Here is a 15,468-nt window from a genome sequence, read left to right as displayed (position 1 = left end):
CCCCCGCCTTTCCTATTTAATGTGAAAATTCCCTTAAAGCAAATTGCATTGCATTTTATTTTACAAAATGTGCGATATAACATGCTATGGTTTGGCTTGGTGTGTGTGTTTGGGGGTTTGAATGCAGTGGGCTTAAAGCGGAGTACCCAACACACACCAGTGCATTTGTGTTTACGACCTCATTGTCAAGGCGACAGCAGGGTGGATGGTTTGCGCTGTGGGAGAGCTGTGATCATGAGGTAGATGCTGCAGATCAGAGGGTCGGTCCTTGGCTAACTGCGATGATGATCAGAGGTTCTGCATGGAGGTCTGACCCCCCTGGCAGCAGCCATAAGAAAACCCTATTAAATCATGTCTTTTTCGGGGACCTCTACAGCTTTAGGCCCACTGAATCACTGCCATCCGTCTCCTGATGTCCAGAGCCCAGTGTTGTTATTCATCCCACCAGAATTGATTGGTTCTTTATGTACGCTTGGGGTCATCTTGACCAAAGACTGTGACTAAGCTGTTTCCTTCATGATTCTATCTACTGTAGATTATTAGAGATATTTCTGAGTAATGATTCTGAATCAGAGTTTGTTTGAGATGCTGACAGGGCCATTCAGACGCATAGTCACCCAAAGCTCTTCCACACTGTGTGAAATATTCAAACATCTGTCTCAAGCAGCAAAACGGGGGAACAAAAGGGCAACAGATGAATAAAGAGCTAGAGTTAAAAGGGCATGGTGGAAAAGGAGATGTCACCACACCAATAAACAGCATAAAAGAGTTAACACCAGTACAAAAGGGGGAAAGATGGTGAAGAAGAAAGCGTCCGGAAACCATTTTAAGAGCAGGGAGGGAAAGATTTTTCTTTAATCCCTGTGAGGCAAAGCGACTTAATGGAAGCTTCCTCTTATCGAGCATGATGCAGAGGCCTTACTATTGCCGCTGCTTTACTTTGATGTGTTCCGAGAGAGAGAGAGAGAGAGAGAGAGAGAGTGCTAAAGACTGTCTCGTCACATGCGCACACACAAACTCACAAGCCTTTGGTAGGCTACACAGCACAATAGATCTGTGCTACAGCTCCAAAGATAGGGATTTCTGACAGTGCTGGGACTATTGTTGCTCCCTACCTATGTACGCAATTCAAATCAGGCATTTCAATTTCAAATCAGATTCCCATGTGCTGCCCATAGATACTGCTGTTGTGCTCTAATATGCTTATGTCTTTTTTTTCCTGAGTAATGTGAGAAAGGGGCTGAAAGGTTGTGTGTAAAACATAAAAGGAAACAAACTAAGCAACGAACCAAATGAGAGGACATCTACTGCATGGTAATGATGAGACAATTACACACTTGCAAGCTTAAATAACGAGTGTAGTGTTTGATGGAATGGCGATGCAGTTAATAACAGCACAAAGCCTTTGTGCAATGTGCCAGAACAGAAGCGGCAGATCCGCTGCAGACAAAACAGCAATATTCTGTAATCACCACAGTGACAGTGTGTCTGTTTTAATCAAAACATTCTGATGATCACGTAATATCAGCTGGCCACATAAAAAAAAACACAAGTAAACAAAGAAGGAGAGAGACTGTCCTCTGATATGTTAATCTCAATCACTTGTCCATTCTCCTCTGTCTCACAGGCTGCCTAGAGTACTGCCTACGTAGGTGGCTCTTCCATAACAGCAAACACTTCATCAGGAGCAAGCATGCGGTGTTTACTCCCATCAGCAATGCACAACATGATCCTAGCTCAAATGAGAATATCTTACTAATTTTTGTTGATGCGTTACTAAGGTGCCATAGGTTTTGCAGAATTTTCTGCAATGGTCCTGCTTTGTGTTACTAATTATTGTGTGTAATGTTCTCAGTGACTGACCTCCCCAACCCTTTTTGTGCACCCTTGTAAACTAATTTGCAAAAACACCCTAAATATATTTATTGCTATGAATCATGTTTTTATTTTACTAATGTATTTGTTAATTTATTTTTCAGATAATAAAGTCAGTCAATAAATTATAATAGCAGGCTAATGCACTTACAATATTGACTTTCGCCAACGGGGTGTGGCCAGGTGGATTTTGCAAGTTTGGCACGCCGTGCACGGTGGCGCAAATACTCCGCTGTTCCTCCTACCGGCGCATGGGAGGAGAGAAGGCATGGAGTGGGTTTGACACAGCCGATTCACTTTAAACCAATCAAATGAACACTTGCCCTCACCTTTAAAATGCGCTGCATGAAGGCGTAATGAAAGTTTACACAATTGACATGGATGTCTACTGCTGCAGGCCGCGCGGAGCCCAGGAGACCGGCGCGATCAGTGCGGACACGTCACCAAAACCTCACAGGCAGGCTTCCGGAATGTCAGGCACATGAACAATGCAATAAATACCGACAAAAAACACTATTCAATGCTACGATCACAATCAGCACATACATACACTATATTACCAAAAGTATTCGCTCACCCATTCAAATGATCAGAATCAGGTGTCCTAATCACTTGGCCTGGCCACAGGTGTATAAAATCAAGCACTCAGGCATGCAGACTGTGAAACAAGACATTTGTGAAAGAATGGGCCGCTCTCAGGAGCTCAGTGAATTCCAGCATGGAACTGTCATAGGATGCCACCTGTGCAACAAATCCAGTCGTGAAATTTCCTCGCTCCTAAATATTCCACAGTCAACTGTCAGCTCTATTATAACAAAATGGAAGCGTTTGGGAACAACAGCAACTCAGCCACGAAGTGGTAGGCCACGTAAAGTGACGGAGAGGGGTCAGCGGATGCTGAAGCGCATAGTGCAAAGAGGTCGCCGACTTTCTGCACAGTCAATTGCTACAGAGCTACAAACTTCATGTGACTTTCAGATTAGCCCAAGTACAGTACGCAGAGAGCTTCATGGAATGGGTTTCCATGGCCGAGCAGCTGCAGCCAAGCCACACATCACCAAGTGCAATGCAAAGCGTCGGATGCAATGGTGTAAAGCACACCGCCACTGGCCTCTAGAGCAGTGGACACGCGTTCTCTGGAGTGATGAATCACGCTTTTCCATCTGGCAATCTGATGGACGAGTCTGGGTTTGGAGGTTGCCAGGAGAACGGTACATTTCAGACTGCATTGTGCCGACTGTGAAATTTGGTGGAGGAGGAATTATGGTGTGGGGTTGTTTTTCAGGAGCTGGGCTTGGCCCCTTAGTTCCAGTGAAAGGAACTTTGAATGCTTCAGGATACCAAAACATTTTGGACAATTCCATGCTCCCAACCTTGTGGGAACAGTTTGGAGCGGGCCCCTTCCTCTTCCAACATGACTGTGCACCAGTGCACAAAGCAAGGTCCATAAAGACATGGATGACAGAGTCTGGTGTGGATGAACTTGACTGGCCTGCACAGAGTCCTGACCTGAACCCGATAGAACACCTTTGGGATGAATTAGAGCGGAGACTGAGAGCCAGGCCTTCTCGACCAACATCAGTGTGTGACCTCACCAATGCGCTTTTGGAAGAATGGTCAAAAATTCCTATAAACACTCTCCTCAACCTTGTGGACAGTCTTCCCAGAAGAGTTGAAGCTGTAATAGCTGCAAAAGGTGGACCGACATCATATTGAACTCTATGGGTTAGGAATGGGATGGCACTTCAGTTCATAGTATGAGTAAAGGCAGGTGAGCGAATACTTTTGGTAATATAGTGTATATCTCCATCACAACTGATGTCAGATCAAAGAAGATTGGCACCGTTTGTGCTGATTGTGAGGTTTTGGTGACGTGTGCACCAGTCAGCCAAATTTCCACTGCGCCAGCTCCACTCCGCCTTGCACCGAAAGTAGACGCGGTTTCAGATGGCGAGCTTTTGGCGCACCTCGGCGAAGCCTTTTGGCACGAAACTGTCACTGCGCCAAGCTGAATCTGTTGACACCTCCCCCGCCAGTTCCATCTCGGCGCACCTCGGTCTGCGAAACTAGCAAACTGTGTGCCCCTCGGGTTGCGCTGGTCGAAACTAGCTCTGCGCGGGGTTCGCCTCACTGCGCCACCCTGCACTGCGCTGGGAAACTAGAGCCTTATACACCGATTCGGGTGAGCGGTTTGTGTACGCCGCCATCTTGTGGCGGCGCCATTGCTGCGGTGTGCGATGTCATAAAACTGTCATGCTATCAATAAAGACCGATATGCCAATAAATAATGACTGAGAGCATCACTGATAGCATGAGTAAAGTCACCTGGTTTGACGATGTCAGACAGTGGCCTCCGGTTACTGATGAAGGTATCTTAAATTAATACCGATATTAATTTGGGAATTAATAAGATGAAAACTATGAAGTATTTCAGTGTGGAATACTGAAGTAGAGGGAAATGTGTGACTGTAAACACTGGCTAGGCTACGTTTATACTGATCTCCGCAAGCTAACAGGCATTTAATCATTGTGTACAAGCCTTCGTGATTAAAAAATAATGTAGGGATTAAATATTAGTTTCGTGGGCTAACAGTGTTATGCCGAGAAATGCATGCCTGCCAAGATCTACACACAATAACTGAGAACTGAATGGATGTAACATGAGCTCAACCAAGTCAAAGTTGATAGAATAAAATGTGCGGACGGCGCCGCTTGAACTAAGTTAAAACTTGCTTAAAGATATTTTTAGACTCACCAGCAAACGTCGGAGATGGATGCGATATACGGCACAGCTAAGATCTGCCAAGATTTATGTCCCCTGCCTTTTCAGCCACACACAGTTGCATGTGTGAAATTCACATTCATTTGCATAAACGGGTGGATCTCGGCGAGAAGCAATTTCTGTACATAACAGTGGTGTTTAATCAACATGGCCAGGCTATGACATGATTAAGAAAAAAAACATGTTTCTGTTCCATTTTTAGATATTCAGGAGTATTTTATTCATCGGCTGGCCAGCGATGACCAGCAAAACAAAAACTACAGGTCATTGATTGAGGGTCAGAATTACCTGAGCTCTGGATGGGTCGGCCAAATACTACACTGCTTTTTGGACGACCACAGAATAATACTGAAAGGACACACCGCACACCGCAGTAATGGCGGCCGCTCTATTTCCGGTTATTTCGCCGAATCAGTGTATATGTGAAGCAATACACACAACAGGTAGTCCAGTTTTCTTTCAAGAATGGCATCTGTCTTTGCAAATAAACTCCTCTGTTCCTTATCCCCTTGGATTGTCCGATTGTTGGCAGTGTTCTTTGTGTATATATTAATTTGCTGTTTGGGCTCATTTTCTCTTTAGACTGGGCTTACAAACAGAATTTAAATCGCAAAGTGACGGACACAAAATTCTCAAAACAACAAAAAAGGTATCCAGAAAGATCAGACTGGAGAAATAGCACGTGGCACATGACAGCATCAAAAACTTCAATCAGTCATTTTGAGTAGTGGCTCACAGTTAATCCTATTACTTACATTTCTGTTATTTCCATTACATTTATCTAAATTTGTTTCCTTTAAGAGGGAGAAGAAGGAGGATATTTCATAACTTACAAACTGATAACAATGTGGCTGTCTTACATGGTTGCAGTTTTATCATCTCCACTGTTCCAGGCATACCAGCTCATCACGCTGTACTTGCATGCTCTGATATTAAATACTTAACATAATCAGTCAGACATGAAATTATTATCAGGCAACATAGGCTAGGTGTTGATGTTTACTTCAACCTATATTTAACACATACCTGCCTTACTTAGTGGTTGTAAATGTGAAAGTCAGCTCAGGGTTTTGATATCACATGGATTATGCCGATATACCAAACAGACGATTCAGAAGTCAAATTCCAGATCCCTATTACACATAATACTGTCTGTCTCATGAACAAAATACACATCCTTCCCACCATTGTTATAAATAAAGCCTAGCTGCCATTTTTCATGACACCTGTCTTCTTGAAAGCTCTACTGAAAAAAAAAAAAAAAATCAATGATGCCTCAATGGTAACACTTAGCAACTTGTCGCGTTTACGTAAGAATCAATCAGTAATTTGCTGTTACCTTGCACTGCCATGGCTTAACTCCTTAAACTCTGATTTTGGCAGCTTTGGTTGCTTCAAAGTAAGGAAAAGAAGAAAAAAAAAAGATATATTGAGTGAAATATTCTAACCCAAGCTGCCATTTTTTATGGATGCAGCATTGCATCAAACAGAGAATATCTAAGTATCTTGTGCATCATTTCATGCAAATTTTTCAGTAATTAAACCCCATTAACCAAATAACATAAAGATTAACTCCTATAATGGGACAGTGATTTAGTGCCACACATAGTTGAGGTTTTTTTTTTTTGTATTTATCATAAGTAAGTGTATAAATATACAGAAACATGAATTTATATGTGTGCAAGTTGTACATTATATGCACATTTCCTTGTATCCTATAAACACATATCATATTACCATTTTTCAATACCATTTCACTAACAAGTACAAAGAACTTGTAGTTCTTTGTGTGTGTTTGTGTGTGTGTGCGCATGCATGCACGCACGCATGTGCACAAATTTAGATAATGCCCCATGCTCATAACACACACACACACACACACACACACTACACGGTACAGTACATTACTTTCTGCTCCACTCCTATCCAACATTTTCCAACATTATGCCAATATCCATAATAGAACTTGTACAATGATGCCACAATCCATGTTACTGACAACTGTTCCAAGTTCATCAACGAACTAGAGTTGATCACAAAAAAATGGCAACATAATCTGGTGAGTGGGGACTAGTAAGTACAGATATAGGGCCCTATCTTGCATCATAGTCCCTAAATCCGTTATTTGGGGATTTAGCATTGCGTAAGAGGCGTTCCCCCGCAAAAGTTGCTATCTTGCACACCTGCCATTATCCCTAAAACTCCTGCACTACCCGCTATATTATGCATAGGTGTGGTTTGGGCGTTACGCCAGTTAAACCAATCAGTGTGCCAGCTGCCATTGCCTTTAAGAGCAGGCTGTGCTATCCCAAATCCACAAACCGAAACCCGTGATGGAGAGAGGAAGGTCGCGATTTAGTACTATCTCTGCCATTTTCTCAGGGGTTCAACTGAGGCTATAGCAAGGTGGCTTTTTACAGGTGAGTTAATTGGGGAGGTGGAGCTGCATGTGCACGTCCACATGTGTCGAAGTGGACGTGCATTGAAGCCGTCTGGGCGCGCTCTTGTAAAAGCCCAAATGGGATAGCGGGTGGACCCGCTATCCGCTTTCCCTAACATGTGTGGTCAGGATAGCAATTGTAGGGAAAGCGCATAAACACACCCACGGGCACACCTCCAGGCACAAATAAAGGAGTCAGCATAATGTATAGCGGGTAGTGTGGCCGCAAGATACCGTTTAGGGATAGTGGAAGCAGCTAAATGCATAGTTCACGGGTAGCGGGTAGTGGCAACGGGTAGCGCAGTGTGAAAGATATAGCCCATAGTTTTTAAAAGAGACCTTTAACAGCCACACACACAAATACACACTATACTCCTGTGCTGTTGCTATTTCTCACAAAGTGGTAAGATCATCCATCTCATCCTGTCCTCATTCATTATTTCTTAGGTTGTTTTGAGGCCCTTTTTTAGCTTTGAAAATAGTGTCCAATGTTCTCAAGAGCATTTTCTGTCTAGTTTTTTTTCTCTGTTGTCATTCTGATGGTCCCCACCTGTTAGAGTAGTATGCAATTATTCTGAACAGCTTGAGCAAACTCAAACATTTATTTCTGTTGTCATTTGCTGAAGATACATGGTAGAGACTGATTGTGTTTAGTATTAATTGTCTTTTGGATTGTCTTTTGCTCATCCTATTATGCAGTACCTGGGGGGATGTACACTGCTTGCAAGAATGACAGATTGGCAAGAGTCCTTGAGGGACTCCAGCAGCTTTGCTGCCTGTCTAATAATCGAGAATCTCAAAGCATGCAAAAACGTCAGCTTATGTTTTCATATGTGGAAGTTAGCCTGTTGAACCTTTTTGAAAAACTGATTATGTGGTTTGTAAAAGTATAACTGAGTCCCATTTATCTCCTAAGCAATGGCAAAAACAAGTGGCAGTACAAATTAGGAGGTTCAGTAATGACTGGGATCACAGAGTATTCTTATAAAGAACTGCCTTCATTCAGCCTTTCCAAAATTGGCCCACAAGGCCTGTAAATATTTAATCCATTGATATATCTTAGTTTGGTTACTTAATTTGTTAGAACTATTGATTTTACACTTACTATTGAAACACAAAAGAGTGCAGCAGACGTGAAAATATGAAAATAGGTCTGAATGAAAGGATTGCTACTTATGTATGTCCATCAGGATTCCCAGCATTACATTACAACCTATGACAGAATTCAACAATTTTTAACATTTAAGCCAATCTCTTAGTCGAATCAGGCGAACAACAAAAATCAAGACGTCTATCCACAACTAGCGGGTATACATTAAATTGCATGATGTCCACATCCTTTCTGTCTTCCTCTCTGACACACAAACAGAGTGCCATATCATAGCAGACAAACGCTGCAGTGTCAATAGACCAACTCCCTTGTGGAAGAAAGAAAGAAAGAAAGAAAGAAAGATAAAAAGAACTATATAATAAACAATAGGAGGAAGATAAAACATCCGGAAATTAGGTGAGAGAGAGAGAGAGAGAGATACATGTTTTCATATTCTCATGTCTGCTCCACTTTTCTGTTTGAATAGCAAGTGTACAATAATAAAATAAAAAATAAATAAATAAAGAAAAATAAAATAAGATGAATCTCATTTATCCAGGTACTATTAAGGGTTGAGAACATCAGAGTTGATTCATTCATGATTTATGCATGCAACCACATTGCATCAAGTTGGACTGCTACTGCAAAACCTGCAGCTCAGAAAAATATTATAAATATTGTAAATATATATACAAACACATAAACACACACACAGATGGAATACATAAATACATGTCAATGTACATAGATAGATTTTAAATATACTACATATATTTTATTATTTTCTTGTGCTCCACTTTGGCACCACTGACCTGGCTATTTCCCACAACATACAGAGAGAGTGAGCTATTCAGAGCAGGCTCAGTCTGTCTGTACCATATATTTATTTGGCTTGTTGCAGCATGGCAGCATGATATATTGCAGTACAGACATTTTGTGTCATCATCTAACCTGATCTACTACGTCAGTGGAGTGACTCCACTCTGCCATATTAATATGACAAATTGCAGGGATGGTGCTTCAACAGAAAAGGGCTGTTCTTGCATCATCCTCTCCTCACTCTGCTGTCGGTTATGGTTTTGACCTTATATGTTGATGCTGGGAAAGATTCTTGGGAGGTGTGCTGTTGTTGCTGTGACCATGAGTAAAGTTAGTTTAAAATAGCAAAATAAATTTCCCTTTAAAATTAAAAATCTGGGGAAAATATGCAGTGTTCCAGCAGGGGTATTGTCTCACCATTCCTATATAAGGGGGACATCCACAACTTGCCGAAGGTGATCCAACATCATTCAGGATGCAGACAAAAATAATATTCATTCCTAGTCAATATCAAACACTGACAAAATTTGATTTCATAGATAGCTTTAGATATTGCAAGGGGCTGCTATCGATCGCCTGAGGGAAGCACCTGACTTGATGAATAAACAACCTAATTTAGTCCTGCTCTGCACAAGGGAGGATCCCCATGCATGATGTATGATGCAAGTTGCGTAGTGGGAGGAACGAGGGCACGAGTAGGAAGGAGAGGAGCTTGGCCTCTGGGCACCACAGGCCTCTCTGTTGGGACCCATTTAGAGTCCCAGCACAAAGCAGAAAAGCAGTGACACAAGCACACACACACACACACATATGTGTGTGTGTGTGTGTGTGTGTGTGTGTGAGAGAGAGAGAGAGAGAGAACATGAGAGAGGCAGACATAGAGAGACAAAGTCTAACAAAAATTCAAGGAGCAAATTATGTAGATGGCCTACAGGACTCCTGGAGGATTCTAAGGAAATCTATTGAACAATAAAATCATACAGGACAAATACCGTTTTTGTGAGATTTTTTCTTATTCCCCATAGATATTCAAGTTTCTGCAGGATTTGGAGGAATAACTCCTGCCAGATATTGAACAGCTCTGTAGGAAATTAAATTCCTATGTTATAGAGGCAGTTTTTGCAGAAATAATAAGGGTACCATGCAGGAGTACAGTAGGAGAGAGGATACATTCAAGTTTACAGTGTTTATTCAGTGTATTGGATATGGTTAATTAACAATGATGCTCTTTTGATACCATTATAATTGTTTGAATGCGCGTATATACTAAACATCAGCAAAAGGAAGACAATTTGATTAAAAACTTGATTTGAACATTGAATTTTTTCAAAGGTGTCAAATGGTTATGTTGAATGGCTTTTAAGTGACAAAATGGAGACTGAGACTGAGACCTCATCCGTCTCAGTCTCAGTCTCAGTCTCCATTTTGTCACTATCTCCATATGTGACAGGTACTGAGTAAAGTTTATGTAAAATATCACCCCCTACAGGCACAAGGGTGAATGATGAATCTAAATTATGACCTCCATACGGCTCTCCAACACCTGTAACCCACCTGCTGTCATCTTCTCTGAATGCACACACCTTCATAACAAAACAAATGCAATCAGTCAAACAACAACACAATTCAGTTAGGAGCTATAAATTTATGATAGGACCTGCATAAATTACACATGACTATGAGGTGTAACCTCTACAGTAACAGAGACATGGTGGAAAGTGTGACATTGCTGAGAATGAAACAACAATGGCTGGGGATTTGTGAGGGTTACACTCTAGTAAATCTGTCAGTTAAACTTAGCCACAGTTAGCAGAACAAACACATATTACAACCTGATGGTACAGTGGCACAAAACACTGAGGGATCTACTTTAACAATCCAAGCGCACAGTCTGAAAAGCATGGCACAAGTGCATTAAGGGCATATCCAAGTCCACCTTTGCTATTTTAATGGCGGAAAAAGGGTCGTTGTGTCAGGCGCATGGTTTAAAAGGGTTGTACTAGATCACTTAATTAGTCATGGGCATATTCTGGGCATAATATGCAATAAACCGTTTAAAAGCCAGGTGTGCTTGCACCTTGGCAGCTTGCTATTATGGCGAAATTTCCAGGTAAGAAGGAACGCTTCTCTGCAGAGGAAACAGATCTGCTTTTCACAAGCAGATCTGCAATAGCAGGAGATGTCCCAAACATCCTAAGCAGAGTGTACGGGCTTGTGCACCTGTCTATGTAGGTATGCATGACTATCTTGATAATGTGTCCTTAAAAAAACACATACTACAACACTGACTTCAGGCCTGGTTTTTATTGGTCAATCACACAATCGCTTTTAACTGCTTGATAGCACTGCACCAACAATGCACCTGACCACACCTCATTTTAAGGTCAACACACCCATGGGTGCACAGATATGTGCAAGTGCATTTGCTATTTACACAACATGAGCACTGGATGGGAAAATGACAACTGCATCAGTTGGAAACTAGCAAAGACACTTGCATTGCACTTTGCCACTTTGTGCAGCTTGGTTACAGGTGTAATATAGGGCCCATAAAGCTGGTACTAGCAGGGTTGTACATTATGGAAACACACAGAAACTAAACTAACCTGCTAAACCTGCCTCTATCAGGTTTATCCTTTTGCAACTCCACACAGCCTGGTTCTGGTTCTGGCTCTGGTTGAAATAAGGGTCCTTTTCCGCTGTACAACAAGAAACAAGAGCTAGTGCATCTGGGAACAAACAGGAAATGGTGACAGCTCTGATTCCAGTTTTCATTTGTGTTTCAACCAACTTCAGGGGAATAAGTAACAACTACAGTGGTGACAGAAAAAAGAGACTAACATCATCATGGCACATGTCTACATCAAAACGGGAACGGAAGAGGGTACAAAACAGACATAGGGACACATGATGGAAAGTGAGGTGCTCTACTTACATGTATTTCTTTACCAAATGATAATGAGGACTTAGACCTTGTCACCGGTGTGTTTTTTTTTTTTTTCTGTTTGGCTTCTTCATGTGGATGACAGCTTACAACAATATGCTTCTGTTTCACCATGAATTCAAACATGGAATTGGAAGTGGAACTGGACACCAAGGTCAGCAATATCAGATCTAGTTAGGAGTGTCAGTTTTTTTCAGAAGCCCAGATAACAAACATTAGATAACTGTTAAGTTGTGTTTATCATTGTGTTGTGTTAAACAGTCATTTCAGCAGCAGTTTTTGTCCCCATTTGACCCATCTCACAATCCGCCATGTTACAATAACAATACCATTTTTTAAACCCATTCTATTATTCTGTTATGTGTGTTTCCAAAATGATCCACTACTGAGAAGAAAAAAATACAGCCAATGGTAGGCATGTGGTTGAAAATGGTTCCTTGATGAAAGAGGTCATTAGAGGCTGACACGGGGCTGACAACGGACAGTCCAGTCAACTGATCCAATGCAACACAGGTGCTGAAAGGCCCAGAGAATGCACAATTTGTCACATCTTAACATAAACTGAATATGGCAGCACCCCTCTTTTCTCAAAAAAGAAAAGAAACTTGGAAGCCATTGGCTCATTGCTGCTCTTTCATGCTGATTTCCATACAAGGGTATGGAAAAAGCTTCAAGTTCATGTATGCATTATTCTGTGTGTCAACGCTGCAGGCTGGTGGTGGTGGTGCGAAAGTGTGGGCGCATTTTCATGGACACTTTGGGCCCAACGATCCAGGGGAAACAGGATTTGAATGCCACAAAATATCTGAGCATCGTTGGTGATCAGGTGCAGCTCCTTATGCCTGCGGTGTATCCATCTGTGATTGACTTTTTCAGCAAGATAATACCCCATACCAGGGTATAGTTCCACAAAAGCAACAAAAAATGCATTCAGTTTGTTGCAATACCCTGCCCAGTCACCAGATCTCAGTCCAGTTTAACATCTACAAGATGAGATGGAACAAGCTAGTTGGAGCAGATATCCACCATCACCACACAACACAACTGTGGAGAGCACTTGGTGTCAGCGTGGGCCGGCGTTGCTGTGGAATACTTTCAACACCTTGGGCTCTTGTAGCGCAGATGCGCTTCGCCAACTGGGTGTGGCCAGGCGGATTTTCCAAGTTTGGCACGCCGTTCTCGGTGGCGCAAGTACTCCACCGTCCCTCCTACCGGCGCAAGGGAGGAGAGAAGGCGTGGAGTGGGTTTGACACAGCCGATTCACATTTAACCAATCAAATGAGCCCCTGTCCTCGCCTTTAAAATGCGCTGCGCGAAGGTGTAATGAAAGTTTACACAGCTGATATGGAGGTCTATTGCCGCAGGCGGAGCGGAGCCCAGGAGACCGGCGCGGAGCGGAGACCGGCGAGCAGTGCGCACATGTCACCAAAACCTCACAGGCAGGCTTCTGGAATGTCAGGCACATGAACGATGCAATAAATACTGACAAAAAACACTATTCAATGCTACGATCACAATCAGCACATACATATATCTCCATATCAACTGTCCCGTCACAGCTGATGTCAGATCAAAGGAGATTGGCACCGTTTGTGCTGATGTTAGGTTTTGGTGATGTGCGCCAGCCAGCCAAACTTCCACTGCGCCAGCTCCGCTCCGCCTTGCGCGGAAAGTAGACGTGGTTTCAGGAGGCGAGCTTTTGGCGCACCTCGGCGAAGCCTTTTGGCACGAAACTATCACTGCGCCAAGTTGAATCTTTCGGCACCTCCCCCCGCTGCGCCACCACTCCCATCTCCGCGCAAGTCCGTCTGCGAAACTTGGACACTGTCCGCCTCTCCCATTTCGCCGGTCGAAACTAGCTCTGCGCGGGGTTCGCCTCACTGCGCCACCCCGCGCTGCGCCGGGAAACTAGAGCCCCTTGTCCCCAACTGGTGAGGACTTTAAGTCTGTTCCATTGTTCAAACAAGCATGACCCTTTCAGTCTACCCAACACATCCCAGGTCTTGCATCTTCATTTGAGTGAGAAAAAATAGAATAAATGTACATTTTTTTTCTCTCATGAAGTGGCCACTTATCTGACCATCTAAGTAGCCATGGTTATTTATTTTCATATGTACTGTAGAACTTCTCAAGCAGCTACCAGTGAGGAGGATAATCTTAACACCTTGGACCAGATGCAGCAAAGTGGCATAGAAAAGGCAAAAATCAAAGCATGAATTTGAACTGCAGTATTTTTTCTGCACCCTATGTGAAATTATTAGCTGTTGAGGCTCACCAGAGTTTTATACAATGCTAACATTTAGGATATTATTTATAGATATGTAGCTTTTTTCTTAATGCTTCTGTTAATGCAGTGCTTTTTTTTCTTAATGCTTTTGTTCTCGTGCAAGTAAATGAGTATTCGTATTACATCCATAATAATACTTGGGAATCAGAATAGAAAATATGCACACTGGGCATAAATGATGCACAGCAGCAGACCTTCAGGTATGAGGCACTACAGCAAAGTTACATTCACAGAGAAAAGTTCCTTTCACATTCCTGAATGGCTTGTTTTGTAATGACAGCTACAACAGACCAGGTTTGTTGATGCCATAGTGCATCTCCCTCGCCCCGCCAGCTAAGCTATCACCCCTTGAATATTCATTAGACCCTGGAGCCTTCCTCCCCAGTTATTAGTGGTTTAGAAGCTAAAGGGACATTTCTGAATATATCTCCAAAAACACAATGTTAGCGCTTTTCAAAAAAACAAACAAACAAACAACAAAAAAAAAACACATTGCCAGATGATTGTTCAATCTAACCTCCCTCCCTTAAAAGGAAAATTTCAGCCTAAAGTACATTAACACTGGATTGATGATTAACATTAAGTTTCGAGTGATATTTTGTAGTTTGATGTACTGTCTGTTTTCCCCAGCTAACTAGCCAAAAGTTAATGCACTGACATCACTGGGAGGGAATCTCAGCACAGCTTCAAAGCTGTTTAACAAGGAGGGGAAAAATAGTGGTCTGAAACACAATGTTAACTGTCAGTAACTAGTAAGTGTTTACTGTCAGGTCTCAGTGTCACCTGCTGAAAATAAATCAGTAAGGCCTTCTTTTTAGACACAGCACTTTGGAACAATGCTACACAAACACAAATGGAGAAATCCAGCATAGAGGAGGGAGATCACACTTCCTCCTATTAAGCTCCAGTGTAGCTTTTGTAGCACGTTTGACGGGTTTACCAACAGAAAAACAGAATTACAGAGGCACCCCAGTAGCTCACTGGATAAGTGTGTGTACCACGTGTTGAGACTTGAGTCCTGATCACAGCATCCTGGGTTCAAAAGCAGAACTGCCAGAAAAACATAATTACATAACAGCACCAGTAACATATGGTAGGTTACCAATCCCTGTTTTGAAACAGGGATTGTTTTTAGGGTGGAATTTTCCTTTAATAACACCATTTACATCTTTACATCTGAGGGCGGCACATTCACACATCCTCTGTTAGGTAAAACTTTTAAGATTAATGA

This window comes from Myripristis murdjan, chromosome 1 (genome assembly GCF_902150065.1).
Source record: "Myripristis murdjan chromosome 1, fMyrMur1.1, whole genome shotgun sequence".
Classification (NCBI taxonomy): Eukaryota; Metazoa; Chordata; class Actinopteri; order Holocentriformes; family Holocentridae; genus Myripristis; species Myripristis murdjan.
This window is presented reverse-complemented; position numbering follows the sequence as displayed.